Source organism: Mustelus asterias, chromosome 28 (assembly GCF_964213995.1).
Source record: "Mustelus asterias chromosome 28, sMusAst1.hap1.1, whole genome shotgun sequence".
NCBI lineage: Eukaryota > Metazoa > Chordata > Chondrichthyes > Carcharhiniformes > Triakidae > Mustelus > Mustelus asterias.
In genome coordinates this window covers 28,148,328-28,165,732 of record NC_135828.1, presented here as the reverse complement: position 1 = coordinate 28,165,732, position 17,405 = coordinate 28,148,328, and the positions used below count along the sequence as shown (strand labels likewise).

The 17,405-nt window shown below is 47.8% G+C and overlaps 1 protein-coding gene across 1 annotated transcript in view; it reads left to right on the top strand.

The window, feature by feature from the left end:
• The first annotated feature begins 1,129 nt into the window (after positions 1–1,129).
• LOC144480350 (nuclear factor NF-kappa-B p100 subunit-like) overlaps positions 1,130–17,405 on the top strand; it is a 71,808-nt gene continuing 55,532 nt past the window's right edge. The window contains exon 1 of the mRNA XM_078199768.1: positions 1,130–1,268. The gene's annotated coding sequence lies outside the window, so the exon portion shown is untranslated. The remainder of the gene's footprint in view (positions 1,269–17,405) is intronic.

Genomic DNA, 17,405 nt, shown 5'->3' with positions numbered 1-17,405 from the left:
CTGCAGACTTTCTGCTGTGGGGTGCCTGTCCCTTTAAGGCAGAGGCCGCAGGGATTGGAGGGGAAATTGTACACGTCAGTAAGAGGCACCAATCACAGAGAGACATCAGCCGGACAGCCAATGGGAATCGCGGTGTCCGGGATTGAGCCGTCACGGGAAATCCCCGAAGCCCCGACAGCGACTGGAAATAGACAAGAGGGACTTTCCACTGCGGAGACAGAGATACAGAGAGAGGGATACAGAGAGACAGAGGTACACACACAGAGAGAGAGAGAGACAGAGGTACACACACAGAGAGAGAGGGATACAGAGAGACAGAGGTACACAGAGAGAGAGAGACAGAGGTACACAGAGAGAGAGAGAGACAGAGGTACACAGAGAGAGAGATACAGAGAGAGAGATACAGAGAGACAGAGGTACACACACAGAGAGAGATACAGAGGTACACAGAGAGAGAGAGAGAGATACAGAGAGACAGAGGTACACACAGAGAGAGAGAGAGAGATACAGAGGTACACAGAGAGAGAGAGGTACACACACACAAGTACAGAGAGAGGGATACAGAGAGAGAGGGAGACAGAGGTACACACACACAGAGAGGGAGACAGAGAGAGAGAGAGAGGGATACAGAGAGAGAGAGGGAGACAGACAGAGAGAGAGAGGGAGACAGAGGTACATACACAGAGAGAGAGAGAGAGGTACACACACACACACAGAGGTATACGTAGAGAGAGAGGGAGACTTACCACTGGAGTGAGGGAGAGCTACATACATACAGAGAGGTACAGAGAGGTACAGAGAGAGAGGGGAGACAGACAGAGAGAGGGGGTACATACAGAGACAGACGGTGAGATACAGAGAGAGAGAGGTACACACACAGAGAGATATTCCACTGGGGAGAGATACAGAGAGAGTCACACAGACAGACAGACAGAGACACGCAGAAACAGAGGGGGACACACACAGAGAGAAGCAGGGCCAGAGAAAGGGACAGACAGCGAAACCTTTCACTGGGGACAAACAGAGGGACATAGAGAGAAACACAGAGGGAAAGAGAAAGAGAAACTTTTCACTGGGGTGGAACAGCGAAAGCCAGTGAGGGAGACAGGGACAGCCCGGTGAAGACAGGATCCAGGGAGAGAGCAGGAAGCCGGAGGTGGAATCCGATCTATCCTGCTGGAGACTCCAGTGAGAAACAAGCAGCGGTCTCCGAAAGCGGATGAGTGAGCACTGAAGCAGCCAGGAATTGGAGCCCAAACACGGAGAAGGTACTTGGGGTGAATGTTTCCTCTAGTTGCATGTTGGGGGTTGCCCCTTCCCCCCCCGGGTCTTAGTGTGTGTGTGTGTCTGTCTCTACCTGCCTGTGTGTGTGGCCTCTGCCTGTGTGTGTGTGTGCGGGCCTCTGTCTGTGTGTGTGTGTGGGGGGGGGGGGGTTCTGCGTGTGTGTGTGTGTGCCTGTCTCTGCCTGTGTGTGTGCGGGCCTCTGCCTGTGTGTGCGGGCCTGTGGACTGTTTGTGTGTATTCTGTCCAGACTGAACTGACTGGAGCCTCCAGCTCCCCAGGGATGTTTTAAATGTTCCCCCTCACAGTTAGATTGTTGTAGATAGGCTGCTGCCCAGGAATCAAAGGCTTTGAGCAGCATCCTCACTGGCTCAGCTATTCCACTGGAACTAGCTATGAAGTTTGGCTTCCACCCCTGTACTCAGGTGGATCAAACCTAGGGACAGACAGCCTGGTGTTACCCTCCTGATGTTGGTAACTTGGAAATATTAATAGGGATAGGGTGGGGTAATTTGGGGATGTTGATCGGCACAGTAAGAAGTCTCACAACACCAGGTTAAAGTCCAACAGGTTTATTTGGTTGCACGAGCTTTCGGAGGGTCACTCCTTCAGGTGACCTGATGAAGGAGCAGCGCTCCGAAAGCTCGTGCTACCAAATAAACCTGTTGGACTTTAACCTGGTGTTGTGAGACTTCTTACTGTGTTCACCCCAGTCCAACGGCGGCATCTCCACATGATGTTGATAGGAACAGGACGGGGCTTGGTTATCCCCCCCCCCTCCCTGAGGAATGTTCTGCCCATGCAGCCGTGAGATAGCTTCACACACATTGGGATGACCTCAGTGTCAGTACAGGACCCTCATCCTTTGTTTAAAGAGCATTTCACCCTGATGATGCTGAATGTATTTTCTACACTGATGACCAGAACATGCAGCCATGTGTCGGCAAGTTGTATGCTGGGCTTCCCCCAGCTTCACCGTGCAAGCAACATGGAACTGAGTCATAAAGGCCAGGAAGGTCCCAGCTTTGATTCCCAGCCTCTGACGGATTGGCTGTTCTCAGCCTGGGTGCTGCTGAGGTGGCTTGTATTGTCCCTGCGTTTGGTCAGCAACGGTCAAAACTGTCAATTCCTCACCACTCACTCCCTGCCTGGAAGTGGCTGAATACTTGCCAAGAACACAATCCTCCATTGTCACAAAAAAAACCTGCCAACACCAAGCCTGCCTGGATCAGCTACCAGGAAAGGATTCGATTCCGTAACCGTGGTGGAAAGAAGTTACAGCAAGAACAGTTCCCCCCCTCCAATGGAAAATGACACTTGGCTATTCTGCCCTGGCTGCCTCCTTCCTGCATTACAACAATGTGCACTTAGAAAGTATGTCATTGGCTGTAAAACACATTGAGACAGCCTGCGATTGTGAAATATATAGCTCATATTTATAGTGCTTTATGAATGCAGAGCTCTATTCCCCCTTCTAAAACTGGTGCCATTTTGTCTGTTCTTAATTGTGTTACTGGCATTATAGAAATAATATGTTAAAGGCACAATATCAGTTTGATTTGTGTATGGTTTAAGGTACTTTTATATAAATTGTTGATGAAGCAGATTAAGCATCAGGTTTGTGAGAGATAGCTTGTGTAAAACTCCCACTTTGGTCACTCAGGGGGGGGCAAATAGAAAAGGAGAATGAATGGAGATCCCGTATGTGGACTTCCAGAAGGCAGTTGGTAATGGGCAGCACGGTGGCACAGTGGGTTAGCACTGCTGCCTCACAGCGCCAGGGACCCGGGGTGGCACAGTGGGTTAGCACTGCTGCCTCACAGCGCCAGGGACCCGGGGCGGCACAGTGGGTTAGCACTGCTGCCTCACAGCGCCAGGGACCCGGGGTGGCACAGTGGGTTAGCACTGCTGCCTCACAGCGCCAGGGACCCGGGGCGGCACAGTGGGTTAGCACTGCTGCCTCACAGCGCCAGGGACCTGGGTTCGATTCCCAGCTTGCGTCGCTGTCTGTGTGGAGTCTGCACGTTCTCCCCGTGTCTGCGTGGGTTTCCTCCGGATGCTTCAGTTTCCTCCCACAGTCCGAGAGATGTGCAGGGTAGGTGCATTGGCCGTGTTAAATTGCCCCTAAGTGTACCCGAACAGGTGCCGGAGTGTGGTGACTAGGGGATTTTCACAGTAACTTCATTGCAGTGTTAATGTAAGCCTACTTGTGACTAATAAATAAACTTCGGTTCCACACCAACATAGTGTGGAAAGGATGGTAATCTCCTAACATGGATAGGAATCTGGTTGGGAGATGGAGATAGATGTAAATCTCCTCTAGATATACAAAATACTAGGGGGCATGCACTTAAGATGAGAGGGGGGGAACGTTCAAAGGAGATGTGAGGGGCAAGTTTTTTACACAGAGTGGTAGGTGTCTGGCACACACTGCTAGGGGTGTGGTGGAGGCAAATTGAACTGGAACATTTGGAATAGAGAATGAAATTATTATCACTGCTGTCATTCCGAGCATTTTGGCTTCCCGGTTAGGAAGGATTCATTGATCTTTGACTCAATGGTAAAACTCCACACTTCAAAAATACTTAATTAGATGTGAAGTGCTTTGCGACTTCCTCAGGCCATGAAAGGAATTTTATTATATAAATGCAAGTATTTTTTTCCCCTTTGTTGGAGAAACTGGGTACGGGCAGGGTTTGAGGGGATCTGATGGAGGCATAGAAGAGGTGAATTGGGAAAAACTCTCTCTCCACTCAGATCAGAACAAAAAGCCCAGATAAACAGAATAGGTAGATGTTTCTGTAGAGAGTTATTGGAACATGAATTGCCTGAGCAGGAATGGTACGTCACCCCTCACATCAGTTATCTGTTAAAAGATCTCAGCAAGACAGAAAATCACAGCACAAGAACAGGCCCTTCGGCCCTCCAAGCTTGCACCGACCATGCTGCCCGACTGAACCAAAACCCCCTACCCTTCCGGGGACCATATCCCTCTATTCCCATCCTATTCATGTATTTGTCCAGACGTCCCTTAAAAGTCACTACCGTATCCGCTTCCACTACCTCCCCCGGCAGCGAGTTCCAGGCACCCACCACCCTCTGTGTAAAAAAAAAAAAACTTGCCTCATATATCTCCTTTAAACATTGCCCCCTGCATCTTAAACCTGTGCCCCCCGTAATTGACTCTTCCACCCTGGGAGAAAGCTTCTAACTACCCACTCAATCCATGTCCTTCATAATCTTGTAGACTTCTATCAGGATGCCCTCTCAATCTCCATCATTCCAGTGAGAATAAACCAAGTTTCTCCAACCTCTCCTCATAGCTAATGCCCTCCATACCAGGCAACATCCTGGTAAATCTTTTCTGTACCCTCTCCAAAGCCTCCACATCCTTCTGGTAGTGTGGCGACCAGAATTGAACACTATATTCCAAGTGCGGCCTAACTAAGGTTCTATAAAGCTGCATTAGCTTCTAGAATAAATCCTTCAGTAGCAGGAGAAATAATTGTCAATAAAAATTTCCATCCAGCTGTCTCTATCATTCCACATGGAACCATTGGAGGTGGCTAGTCAGAGCTCAAGAGTGGTCAGAATCATTGAGAATAGGGGTCGGTCGTGGGCTGTACGGGTTCAGCTCCAATCAGATTAGCTTGACGTAGTGAGACACTGTTGGGCCAATGAAGTAGACATTGGCCTTTATCCTGCAGATGCAGCGTTCCAACTCTTCTCACACCAATTGAAAGAAAGTCTCCTCTATTGGCAGTCAGTGTACACTTGGGAGATTCTTATGAGATTTGGCCTGAAGTAGTTACATGTTCAGAGGAGAAGGAACTTTATAACTGCCCCCCTGCTGTACCTCTGCATGTTTGATGGGGACAGTGTAGAGGGAGCTTTACTCCGTATCTAACCCTGTGCTGTACCTGTCCTGGGAGTGTTTGATGTGGACAGTGTAGAGGGAGCTTTACTCTGTATCTAACCCCATGCTGTACCTGTCCTGGGAGTGTTTGATGGGGGGACAGTGTAGAGGGAGCTTTACTCTGTATCGAACCCCATGCTGTACCTGTCCTGGGTGTGTTTGATGGGGACAGTGTAGAGGGAGCTTTACTCTGTATCGAACCCCATGCTGTACCTGTCCTGGGTGTGTTTGATGGGGACAGTGTAGTGGGAGCTTTACTCTGTATCTAGCCCTGTGATGTATATAGTCCCGGGATTATTTGATAGAAATCATAGAAACCCTACAGTGCGGAAGGAGGCCATTCGGCCCATCGAGTCTGCACCGACCACAATCCCACCCAGGCCCTACCCCCACATATTTTACTTGCTAATCCCTCTAACCTACGCATCTCAGGACTCTAAGGGGCAATTTTTAACCTGGCCAATCAACCTAACCCGCACATCTTTGGACTGTGGGAGGAAACCGGAGCACCCGGAGGAAACCCACGCAGACACGAGGAGAATGTGCAAACTCCACACAGACAGTGACCCGAGCCAGGAATCGAACCTGGGACCCTGGAGCTGTGAAGCAGCAGTGCTAACCACTGTGCTACCGTGCCGCCCACTTGCTGGATACCTGAAATGAGGAAAATATTTTGATGTAACATCCCTATGTTGATTTGAGCACTACATTAAAGGAGTTAGCTGTCCCTTTTGATTTATGTTATCTAGCCGAGCTTCCTATTTTATGTTTTCATGATCTGAACTCCTTTTTATGAGTAAGATTTCAGCTTTCAGAAAGGTTCTGAATGAGTGCTGTGTCATTCTGCACGGTTTTAATTGCAAACGTCAGTCTCAGAAGAAGGAAGTTAAAATATTCTCCTTCAGCACAACATGAGGGAAATTCCAGGCTCATCCCCTTCACACGGAACTCTGGCACAATAGGAGCAATAAATCTCATAATCGGACTTTCCGAAAGAACACCCTCCCCCTCCCTCCAACGTACACATCCCCTCCCCCCTTCCTTTAATGTACACACACACTCTCCCCTTTCCTTTAATGTACACACACACTCTCCCCCTTCCTTTAATGTACGCACGCCCTCTCCCCTCCCTTCAATGTACGCACGCCCTCTCCCCTCCCTCCAATGTACGCACGCCCTCTCCCCTCCCTCCAATGTACGCACGCCCTCTTCCCCTCCCTCCAATGTACGCACGCCTTCTTCCCCTCCCTCCAATGTACGCACGCCTTCTTCCCCTCCCTCCAATGTACGCACGCCTTCTTCCCCTCCCTCCAATGTACGCACGCCCTCTCCCCTCCCTCCAATGTATGCAGCCCCCCTCCCCCTCCCTCCAATGTACGCAGCCCCCCTCCCCCTCCCTCCAATGTACGCAGCCCCCCTCCCCCTCCCTCCAATGTACGCAGCCCCTCTCCCCCTCCCTCCAATGTACGCAGCCCCTCTCCCCCTCCCTTGCCAACACCATCTCTTCCTCCAAAGTAGATGCACCTATCTCACCAATGCCAACCTCCCATCCGATATATTCACTCGCCATCCTCTCCAGTGGGCAGATGAAGATTGCACTGTGTTTGGGATATTTCAGCTTGCTGTTGGTTCTATTTCTGGCCGCCTCTGGGCATGACATGAGGGTGTGGAGATTCCCCCTGTGCCTCAGTTCAGTTCCCTTTGCAGAGGGTTAAAATATGAGGACTGGTTACATAAACTAGATTATCCAGTCCATTAGATCACTTACCACTATTCTGTACTCAAGGAGTATAGTAGTGAGTCTAATGGAGTTGTTTAACGTGAATAAAGGGGTTGATGGAAACGATTCCCTCAGCTTGAGAGAGTCCAGAAGAAGGGGGTAAATTTGAGCCAGTTAGTTCAGGGTGATGATGGAAAGCCCTTCGTTACACAAAGGGAATCTGGAACACCCCCATAAAAAGTTGGTGGTATTGCGAATCAATCGAAAATTGTAAAGCAGATTGATAGATTTCTGTTCGGCAAAGATTACGAGATTAGGATAGCTGAGTACTGCGTACAATTCTGATCACCCTGCTATAGGAAGATGTTATTAAACTGGAAAGGGTGCAAAAAAAGATTTACAAGGATGTAACCAGGACTGGAAGGTTTGGATTATAAGGAGAGGCTGGATAGTCCGGGATCTTTTCCCTGGAGTGTAGGAGGATAAGGGGTGACCCGATACAGGTTTATAAAATCATGAGGGGCATAGATAAGGTGAAGAGCCAAGGTCTTTTCCCCAGGGTAGGGGGAGTCCAAAACTACAGGGCAGAGGTTTAAGGTGAGGGGGGAAAGGTTTAAAAGGGACCTGAGGGGCAACTTTTTCACACAGAGGGTGGTGCGTGAATGGAATGAGCTGCCAGAGGGGATGGTAGAGGCGGGTACAATTACAGCATTTAAAAGACATTTGGACAGGTACGTTGATGGGAAAGGTTTAGGGGGATATGGGCCAAACACAGGCAAATGGGACTAGTTCAGTTTAGGAAACCTGGTCGGCATGGACAGGATGGGCCGAAGGGCCTGTTTCCATGCTGTATGTCTCTGTGTATCTTCGTTCCATGATCTAATTGAAAGTTGGAACAGGCTTTTTGATGGGTTGAATGGTCATCTCCTGTTACTTCTGGCATTATTGACATGGGATCTGACGACCTCGTTCCATGTTAAAGAATGATCCTTCCCTCCATCAAGTTGTTGCTTCCCTAACTCTAATCCAGTGAACTCAGCACTGAAAAGCCATCGAATTTGCGATCATTTCGTGGAAATACCCACTGCATCCTTGTCCCCGATTTGCTGTATCACTTCAAACCGGTGGGAAAGGCTCCGATTTACATTTTCAGTTGAATTCGCACTTGGGAAAGTCCCCTGATTCCTCTCAATTGAACCCATCAGATAATAAAACAGTAAATTTAGTCAATAGTCATTTGGTAATAAAGATTTTGAGTGTTGCTAAAGAACGACATGCTGTTGAAGCTTTTCATCTTGCCCTCATCAGAACAGATTCACAAAATTATCACCAGTAAAGCGACCAACAATTTATATTCGATGAGAAGAGAGTGCTGATTGAATCATAGAATCCCTATAGTGCAGAAGAGGCCATTCGGCCCATCGAGTCTGCACCGACTCTCTGACAGAATATTTTACCCAGGCCCTCTTCCCTCATCCTATCCCTATAACCCCATACATTTGCCATGGCTAATCCATTTAATCTACACATCCTGGGACACTAAGGGGTAATTCAGCATGACCAATCAATCTAATCTGAACATCTTTCGACTGTGGGAGGAAACGGTGGGAGGAAAGGGTGGCACGGTGGCACAGTGGTTAGCACTGCTGCTTCACAGCTCCAGGGACCTGGGTTCGATTCCCGGCTCGGGTCACTGTCTGTGTGGAGGTTGCACATTCTCCCTCGTGTCTGCGTGGGTTTCCTCCGGGTGCTCTGGTTTCCTCCCACAGTCCAAAGATGTGCGGGTTAGGTTGATTGGCCAAGCTAAAATTGCCCCTTAGTGTCCTGAGATGCATAGGTTAGAGGGATTAGTGGGTAAATATGTAGGGATATGGGGGTAAGGCCTGGGTGGGATTGTGGTCGGTGCAGACTTGATGGGCCAAATGGCCTCTTTCTGCACTGTAGGGTTTCTATGACTTCTATAAAACCGGGACACCCGAAGGAAACCCACGCAGACACGGGGAGAACGTGCAAACTCCACACAGACAGTGACCCAAGTATGGAATCGAACGTGGGTCCATGGCGCTGTGAGGTTGCAGTGCTAACCACTGTGCCACCGTGCCGGTCCGTGATTGGTTGGCAAGTATACTCTATGATTGTAGGGTTTGAAATTAGAATTCAGTTACTGGTAGTAATTCTATGGATCTGTTCAGATGAGTACAAGATGAAAAGCTTGGAAGTTAACTGTTCCCTGCTGCATTCTCCATGCCAATGCATCTACCAATCAGAGTCCACTTGCCAACAATTCAGCACTCTCTTATGCAGTATAAATTGTTGTTCGCTTCACAGTTGAGATTCTTGAGAACTGTCCTGATGAATACATGCCGAAAAGCTTTAACAGTATATCTCCTTTCCATCAATACTCAACTTCAATTTGACCTTTGATTTGATTTATTATTGTCACATATATAAACATAGTGAAAAGTATTGTTTCTTGCGTGCTATACAGACAAAACGTACTGTTCATAGAGAAGGAAAGGAGAGAGTGCAGAATGTAGTGTTACAGTTATAGCTAGGGCGTAGAGAAAAATCAACTTAATGCAAGGTAAGTCCATTCAAAAGTCTGACAGCAGCAGGGAAGAAGCTGTTCTCGAGTCGGTTGGTATGTGACCTCAGACTTTTGTATCTTCTTCCCAAAGGAAGAAGGTGGAAGAGAGAATGTCTGGAGTGCGTGGGGTCCTTAATTATGCTGGCTGCTTTGCCGAGGCAGCGGGAAGTGTAGACAGAGTCAATGGATGGGAGGCTGGTTTGCGTGATGGATTGGGCTACATTCACGACCTTTGTAGTTTCTTGCGGTCTTGGGCAGAGCAGGAGCCATACCAAGCTGTGATACAACCAGAAAGAATGCTTTCTATAGTACATCTGTAAAAGTTGGTGAGAGTCGTAGCTGGCATGCCAAATTTCCTTCGTCTTCTGAGAAAGTAGAGGCGTTGGTGGGCTTTCTTAACTATAGTGTCGGCATGGGGGACCAGGACAGGTTGTTGGTGATCTGGACACCTGAAACTTAAAGCTCTTGACCCTTTCTACTTCATCCCCAGGGGCATGTTCTCCTTTACGCTTCCTGAAGTCGATGACAATCTCCTTCATTTTGTTGACATTGAGGGAGAGATTATTGTTGCCGCACCAGATTCTCTATCTCATTCCTGTTCTCTGTCTCGTTGTTGTTTGAGATCCGACCCACTACGATGGTGTCGTCAGCAAACTTGAAAATCGAGTTGGAGGGGAATTTGGCTGCACAGTCATAGGTGTATAAGGAGTATAGTAGGGAGCTGAGAACACAGCCTTGTGGGGCACCGGTGTTGAGGATGATCGTGGAGGAGGTGTTGTTGTCTATCCTTACTGATTGTGATCTGAGAGTTAGGAAGTTCAGGATCCAGTCGCAGAGGGAGGAGCCGAGGCCCAGGCCACGGAGACCTTGTAGAGGATTGAACAGGATTGGTTTCATGAACAAATGTCTTGATGTGATTTGGAACAGGGATCCTTTCGCGTTGGTTCCTTCAAATAGCTTACAGCCAAATGGGCAGATTTCGGGTGGGATCAGGTGCTGACTCTGCATAGGGTGGGTGAAGAATCTGGTATTACTGTAACTCGTTTAAAATAACATTCCATTGATCAAAAGGTATCCGTTTACCATTACATACATTTCACACTCGGAGGAAGTTATTTTTCATTTTCCTTTTGCGAATTTGTTGATTCTCAAAGCTGGATGGAAAATCTGAGAATCAAAGACTTTCTTTCCAGGCTAATGGAGCCCTTATTTTTTTAAAAATGTATACCGAGCAAAGATAGATCACGGTGTTAGATACAGAGTAAAGTTCCCTCTACACTGTCCCCATCAAACACTCCCAGGACAGGTACAGCACGGGGTTAGATACAGAGTAAAGTTCCCTCTACACTGTCCCCATCAAACACTCTCAGGACAGGTACAGCACGGGGTTAGATACAGAGTAAAGCTCCCTCTACACTGTCCCCATCAAACACTCCCAGGACAGGTACAGCACGGGGTTAGATACAGAGTAAAGTTCCCTCTACACTATCCCCATCAAACACTCTCAGGACAGGTACAGCACGGGGTTAGATACAGAGTAACACTCCCTCTACACTGTCCCCATCAAACACAGTAAGAAGTCTAACAACACCAGGTTAAAGTCCAACAGGTTTATTTGGTAGCAAAAGCCACTAGCTTTCGGTACAGGCTGTTCCTTCGTCAGGTGGGTGAGAGTTCTGATCACAAACAGGGCACAAAGACACAAACTCCATTTACATGAATAATGATTGGAGTGTGAGTCTTTACAGCTAATCAAGTCTTAAAGATACAGACAATGTGAGTGGAGGGAGCATTAAGCACAGGTTAAAGAGATGTGCATTGTCTCCAGACAGGACAGCTAGTGAGATTTTGCACATCCAGGCAAGTTGTGGGGGGTTACAGATAGTGTGACATGAACCCAATATCCACGACTTTGCACTGTCGTGTGTTGTGAAGGCCGCCTTGGAGAATCATCGTCCAATACTTCCCCGGAGCGGAGAAGCTACGACATCTCCTCTGGAGCCTTCAACGTGTCATTGATGAAGACGAACATCTCGCCAAGGCCATCCCCACACCCCCACTTCTTGCCTTCAAACAACCACACAACCTCAAACAGACCATTGTCCGTAGCAAACTACCCAGCCTTCAGGAGAACAGTGACCACGACACCACACAACCCTGCCACAGCAACCTCTGCAAGACGTGCTGGATCATCGACACGGATGCCATCATCTCACGCGAGAACACCATCCACCAGGTACACGGTACATACTCTTGCAACTCGGCCAACGTTGTCTACCTGATACGCTGCAGGAAAGGATGTCCCGAGGCATGGTACATTGGGGAAACCGTGCAGACGCTACGACAACGGATGAATGAACAGCACTCGACAATCACCAGGCAAGACTGTTCTCTTCCTGTTGGGGAACACTTCAGCGGTCATGAGCATTCAGCGTCTGATCTCCGGGCAAGCGTTCTCCAAGGCGGCCTTCACGAGATACGACAGCGCAGAGTCGCTGAGCAGAGACTGATAGCCAGGTTCCACACACATGAGGACCGCCTCAACCGGGATCTTGGGTTCATGCCACGCTATCTGTAACCCCCATAGCTTGCCTGGATGTGCAAAATCTCACTAGCTGTCCGCCCAAGTCTCCAACTGATCTATATCCTGCTGTATCCACTGATGGTCCTCATCGCTATCCGCAAATCTACCAACCTTTGTGTCGTCCGCAAACTTACTAATCAATCCAGTTACATTTTCCTCCAAATCATTTATATATATATTATAAACAGCAAAGGTCCCAGCACTGATCCCTGAGGAACGCCACTTGTCACAGCCCTCCATTCAGAAACCCACCCTTCCACTGCTACCCTCTGTCTTCTTTGACCGAGCTGTCAGCAGATTATGGGAAGATGTAAGAACTACAGTGTTGTTGTGATGAGTGATTTTAACTTCCCCAAAATAGATTGGGATTCTTTTAGTGCCAGGGGCTTGGATGGGATAGAGCTTGTTCAGTGTGTCCAAGAGTGCTTCTTGAGGCAGTATGTAGATAGCCTCTTCCTGAGTTGGACTATCTTCGACCTGGTTCTGGGAAATGAGCCTGGACAGATGATTGATGTCTCAGTGGGGGACTTTTCTGGCAACAGTGATCACAATTTTATAAGTTTCAAGATGCATAGAAACTAGAAGTAGGAGTAAGCCATTCGGCCCTTCGAGCCTGCTCCACCATTCACCTTGATCATGGCTGATCATTGAATTCAATATCCTGATCCCCTTTTTCCCCCCCCCCCCATATCCCTTGATCCCTCTAGCCCCACGTGCTATGTCCAATTTCTTGAAATCAGATCACATTTTGGCCTCAACTACATTTGGAGAAGAAATTTCTCCTCACCTCAGTTCTAAAAGGTTTACCCCTTATCCTCAAACTATGGGCCCCTAGTTCTGGACTCCCCCCACCATTGGGAACGTCCTTTCTGAATCTACCCTGTCTAATCCTGTTAGAATTTTATAAGTTTCTATGAGATCCCCTCCTGCTCTTCTAAACTCTTGTGAATATAATCCTAACTGACTTAATTTTTCCTCATATGACTGACCTGTCATCCCAGGAACCAGCCTGGTAAATCTTCGCTGTATTCCTGTACAGGTATCTCCCGGAAGATACTTGTAGAAAAGGATAGAAGTAGTCCCAGAGTGAAAGTACTATACTGGGAAAAGCTAACTCCGACAGTAATAAGCAGGAGCCAGGGATGTAGACTGGGGGCGGCTGGTTGAGGATAAATCCACATCCAATATGTGGGAGTCTTTTAAAAGTCAGTTGTTGACAATTCAGGACAAATATGCCCCTGTGAAAATGAAAGATCAAGATGGCAATATTCAGGAACCCTGGATGATGAGAGATGGTGAGCTTAGTGAAAAAGAAGAAGGAGACATACATAAATTTCAGGAAATTGAACACGGATAAGGCTCTTGAGGCACACAAAGATAGTAGGAAAGAACTTAAGCAGGGACTTGGGAGGGCTAAAAGGGGCCATGAAATGTCCTTGGCAGCCAGGATTAAGGAGAATCCCAAGGCTTTTTATGCGTATATAAGGATGAAGAAGTTAGCTAAGGAAAGGGTGAATCCACTCGAGGACAGTAGAGGGAATTTGTGTGTGGAGCCAGATGAGGTGGGTATTCACAAAGGAGAAGGATGTGGTGGATCAAAGCAAATTACTGCAGATGCTGGAATCTGAAACCAAAAGAGAAAATGCTGGAAAATCTCAGCAGGTCTGGCAGTGTCTGTAAGGAGAGAAAAGAGCTGACATTTCGAGTCTAGGTGACCCTTTGTCAAAGCTTGTGGTGAAAGGATGTGGTGGATGGTGAGTGTAGAAAGGAGGATGTTGACTTTCAAGGACACGTTGAGATAAAAAAGGAGGTATTGGAAGTTTTGAAGAACATTAAGGTGGACAAGTCCCCAGGGCCAGATAGGGTCTATCCCAGGATACTGAGAGAGGCGAGGGAAGAAATTGCTGAGGCCTTGGTCAAAATCTTTGTATCCTCTTTAGTCATGGGCAAGGTACCAGAGGATTGGAGAGTAGCTAACATTGTTCCTCTGTTTAAGAAGGGCAGAAGAGACAATCCCGGAAATTACAGCCTGTGAGCCTTACATCAGTGATGGGGAAATTATTGGAGAAGATTCTTAGAGGCAGGATGTACTCACATCTGGAAGAGAATGGGCAACGTGGTGGCACAGTGGTTAGCACACAGCTGCCTCACAGTGCCAGGGACCAGGGTTTGATTCCTGGCTTGGGTCACTGTCTGTGTGGAGCTTGTACACTCTCCCCGTGTCTGCGTGGGTTTCCTCCGGGTGCTCTGGTTTCCTCCCACAGTCCAAAGATGTGCGGGTCAGGTGGATTGGCCATGCTAAATCGCCCCTTAGTCTCTGGAGAACCAGCTAGGGTAAATGCATGGCATTGTGGGGATAGGGCCTGGGTGGGATTGTGGTCGGTGCAGACTCAATGGGCCGAATGGCCTCCTTCTGCACTGTAGGGTTCCATGATTCAATGAAGAATAGGCTTATTAGCGATAGGCAGCATGGTTTTGTAAAAGGGAGGTCGTGTCTCACAAACTTGATTGATTAAGTGACCAAAAAAATTTGACCAGGGCAAGGCAGTGGATGTTATATACATGGGCTTTAGTAAAGCCTACGATAAGATTCCTGATACAGACTGATACAGAAGGTGAAGTCGTATGGAACCCGAGGTGAGCTGGTAAGATGGATACAAAACTGGCTTTGGCGTCGAAAGCAGAGAGTAGCAGTGGAAAGGTACTTTTCTAACTGGAGGTCTGTGACAAAGAACAATACAGCACAGGAACAGGCCCTTCGGCCCTCCAAGCCTGCACCGATCATGTGTTCCTAACTAGACCATCCGTTTGTATCCCTCTATTCCCAATGGACAAGTGGTGTTCCACAAGGATCAGTGCTGGGGCCTCTCTTTTTTCATTCATTCATGGGACATGGGCATCGCTGGCTGGCCAGCATTTATTGCCCATCCCTAGTTCCCCAAGGGAAGTTGAGAGTCAACCACATTGCTGTGGCTCTGGATATACATGTGGGCCAGACCAGGTAAGGACAGCAGATTTGCTTCCCTAAAGGACATCAGCGAACCAGATGGGTTTTTCCAACAATCGACATGGTCATCAGTAGATTCTTAATTCCAGATTTTTGAATTCAAATTCCAACATCTGCAGTGGCAGGGTTTGAACCCGGGTCCCCAGAACACTAGCTGAGTTTCTGGATTAATAGTCTAGCGATAATACCACTAGGCCATCGCCTCTGTTGTTTGTGATATATATAAATGATTTGGAGAAAAATGTAGGTGGTCTGATTAGTAAATCTGCAGATGTTACAAAAATTGGGGGAGTAGCGGATAGTGAGGAGGATTGTCAGAGGATACAGCAGGATATAAATCAGCTGGAGACCTGGACCGAAAGATGGCCGATGGAATTTAACCCAGACAAATGTGAGTTGATGCGATTTGGAAGGTCTACTGCAGAAGGAAAGTATACAGTAAATGGTGAAGCCCTTGGAAATATTTGCACACAGAGGGATCTAGGTGTCCAGGTCCACAGTTCCCTGAAGGTGGCAACTCAGGTGGACAAGGTGGTCAAGAAGCTATATGGCATGCTGGCCTTCATCAGTCGGGGCGTTGAGGGGCGGAATTGAAAAATCATGTTGCAGCTGTAGGAGACTTTGGTTAGGCTGCATTTGGAGTATTGTGTACAATTCTGGTCGCCACACTACCGGAAGGATGTTGATGCATTGGAAAGGGTGCAGGAGAGATTTACCAGGATGCTGCCTGGTTTGGAGGATATGGACTATGAAGAAAGGTTGAACAAACTTGGATTGTTTTCATTGGAGTGTCGGAGGATGAGGGGGGATCTGATAGAGGTTTACAAGATTATGACAGGCTTGGACAGAGTGGATAGTCAAAGTCTTTTTCCCAGGGTCAAAGGGTCAATTACTCGGGGACACAGGTTGAGAGTGAGAGGGGGGAAAGTTTAAAAGGGATGTAAGGGGCAAGTTTTTCACACAGAGGATGGTGAATGTCTGCCAGAGGAGGTGGTGGAAGCAGATTCTATAACAATGTTCACGAGGCATCTGGATAGATACATGAATAGGCAGCGAATAGAGGGATATGGACCACGTAGAGGCAAGAAAGTATTAGAGAGGCATGTGTGTCGGCACAGACGGATTGGGCTGAAGGATCTGATCTTGTGCTGTACTGTTCTTTGTTTGCGATATAGAGTTTGTGCTGGATGAGGTGATTTATGCATTTTGCATCTACTCCATGAAGGTTTATTTATTAGTCACAAGTAAGGGTTGCATTAACACTGCAATGAAGTTACTGTGAAATTCCCCTGTGAAATTCCAATACTATCCAAATTCTAATGTGCGTGCGTGTGCTGGAACAAATAGGAGCTTTTGAAGACCGATTACTGGAGATTCAAACGCTTTGAGAGGTGACTGATGCTCAGATGAGAATTCATCCCCCGTGTATCGCTGATCCATGGGTTACTGCGAGGGAGTGTCTGAGCTCCATCCCTGTCTGTCCGTTCCCTAGTGGGGACAGTCATGATGTGGAACACAGTCATGGTGTTGTCAAACTTCTTACTGTGTGGGGACAGACCAGTGCCCCCCACCCGATGTGGAGTTAATTTCCACAGATTGAGATAGCCATACTGTGTTCTTACTCAGAATAAAGCAGTTTACACTTTATCAAATAATTTCATCTTTGTGATCCCACTTTCACACACGTAGGTGAGGGGGTGTAGGCAAATATTAGAAAAGTGACTGAACGATGCTGTTAGATGGGGTTAATCACTGTCACCACTTTTCCAGGAACGGCCAGGAGTTTCTTAACAACGGAATGAGAAAATAACTCCCCGTATCAGTAATGCTTTCACATGCGTAGGTGTGCCAAACAATCTCATGAGTTACAACAAATGGCTGCCCTCCAGTTCTACAAGTACTGACACTCACTCAGTGAAGCAATGCTACATTGATGCTGGGTGGCTGTCGATGCTTACGGAAATCTCCCGGCTCGCAGTGTGGGGGGAGGGGGTGGCCAGCCTCTCTGCCAGAGCAGGGTGGGGAGGGGTGACAGTGTTTGGATGTTTTGGTTGAGTCAATCTCCTAACGAGAATGCACATCACGGGTTGGAAATAAGATAAAGTTTGCTGACAGAAGGATCTTTTTAAAAAGGTAAACGTGTCTGTGCTGAAACCATTTCCTGTAAAGTTGTTGTGAAAGGTGCAGGTTAAGCAGGTGTGGCAATGGATAGGAAACTCCTGCTTGCTCGGAGTACACATCCTGTGGCAGGTCCGGTAGTCTGGGGGCTTTCCTCCATTAGACCTTCACTCTGGTACTGCTGTCAACAGA